Raw genomic sequence first — 2,117 nt, forward strand, 5'->3', positions numbered from 1 at the left:
TGCACTTTAGTGGCCACTGAGCTTCTTATTCGTGAGTCAAAGAAACTAACCTTTGGGTCACCCACCACTGTCTTCTCCCACCACAATCTGTCCCATCTCTTAACTTACAAAAGCTTACAAACTTTACCCCTGCCCGAGTTCTTTCCCTCCAGGTGGCACAAGTAGAAGATGCCACATTCACTTTCCAATCCTGCCCACCCCTTAATATCTCAAATCTTATACCTCAACCTAACATTAATTATTCCCCATTTCATTCCTTCATAGAAACCCTAGAGGATCTACTGCCCCACCCCTCACATATACAGGAGGGCAAACTGTCCCAGGCCACTTATACCTGGTACACAGATGGCAGCTCATTTGTATGTGATGGGACCCATAGAGCGGGCTATGCCACAGTATCAGATACTGGGGTGGTAGAGGCAAGGCACCCCCTGCCCAAACCACTAATCAGCAAGTTGAGTTGATAGCTCTTACCCGTGCCTTCCAGTTAGCAAAGGGACAATCTTTAAATGTTTGCTCAGACTCCAAATATGCCGTTCATATTTTTCTGTCCTATGTAGCTATCTGGAAGGAGCACGGGCTTCTTATGACAAAAGGAGGATCCATAACTAATTCAGGTTACATTATGAACTTGCTAAAAGCCTCCCATCTCTCCAAGGCTATAGGAATTATTCACTGTCAGTCTCATCAGAGTGACAATTCCATTATTGTCAAGAAAAATAACTGGGCTGACCAAGCAGCTACAAAAGCAGCATTCCAGAGCCCAAACTTACCTTAGTCACCTCAGGGGATTCATACAATACAGCCCACATTCTCACAGACACCCCCTGGCACCTGACAAATTCTGTCCTACCTACATCATCCTAATAGCAAAGCTCTGTTTCATTTTGTCAAGGCTCGCCTACAACCCACCCCTGAGGACTTAGAGTTGTTAAAAGCTATCACTCCCTCTTGTAAAATCTGTCAAAAGTCAGATCCCAAGACCAAATATCGTAGCTTCCCTTTTCCCACTCACCAGGCCAAGGGCTCCGTTTCAGGAACTGACTGGCAGCTTGATTTTACTCATATGCTCACAGTCAGATGAGTTAAATAGCTCCTGGTTTTGGTGGACACTATGTCTGGGTAGATTGAAGCATTTCCCACCACTAACAAGAGGGCCCAGACAGTTTCCAATGTTCTTCTCTGAGAAATTATCCCCCAGTTTGGAATCCCAACCTCTCTTCAGTCAGATAATGGCCCAGAGTTTACTTCCCAGATCTCTCAAACTTTAAGGCTCTTAACATTCCCTGGCAGTTTCATATCCCATACCATCCTCAGTCTTCAGGGAAGGTAGAACAAGCTAACCGTTGCTTAAAAAAATGTTCTTGTTAAGAAGTCATGGAGCTTCACCTTGACTGGGTAAAATTTTTGCCCCTGGCCCTTCTTAGGCTTAGGGCCCCCCCCAAACCCCCTTCCATCTCACCCTCTGAACTCATGTATGGGTGGCCGGTTTTAACCCCCAGCCTCTTGCCTAAAACCTCTCCTCTTCCTGATCACCTGCTTACTCCGCTGTTATCCCATCCTCGCTCCCTATTATGGGATTTTACCGACTACTCATTACGTCAACCATGTGTTAGTTCATGCCCACAGCGGATTAAAATAGGAGATCAGGTATTATTCTCTCCCCCAGACCAATGCCCCCCATCCCTTATCCCTAAATGGCAGGGCCCCTTTAAAGTAATTTTTGTAACTCCCACAGCTGCCAAGCTCGAGGGACTTTCTCATTGGATCCACCTGTCTCACCTTAACCTTTTACTCTTCCAGCTCAAGATACCCCTCATGTATGGTAACTCAAACGGGGCCCTGCTCCCTTAATTTCCAGAGAACACCAAGATCAGCCACTTTTTCTCCTGTTCCAGAAAAATAGAAGTTTCATCACCACATTCAACCCTCCTGTGCCAAAAACTCCATATACTCCCCCTCTTCCTCTTTCTCCTGTCTGCTTTACCAGCTTCTCCATAACTCCAATGTCATGCTTAAATTTCCAGTTAACCACTCAGCTGTTATTACAGGGACCATCATTAAACATAGAGCCAGAGGTACAAGGATTGTCAAAAAGCCCAGGTGGTAAGAAACAA

Source organism: Alexandromys fortis, unplaced genomic scaffold (genome assembly GCF_014885135.2).
Source record: "Alexandromys fortis isolate MF-2015 unplaced genomic scaffold, M_Fortis_MF-2015_v1.1 scaffold_41, whole genome shotgun sequence".
NCBI lineage: Eukaryota > Metazoa > Chordata > Mammalia > Rodentia > Cricetidae > Alexandromys > Alexandromys fortis.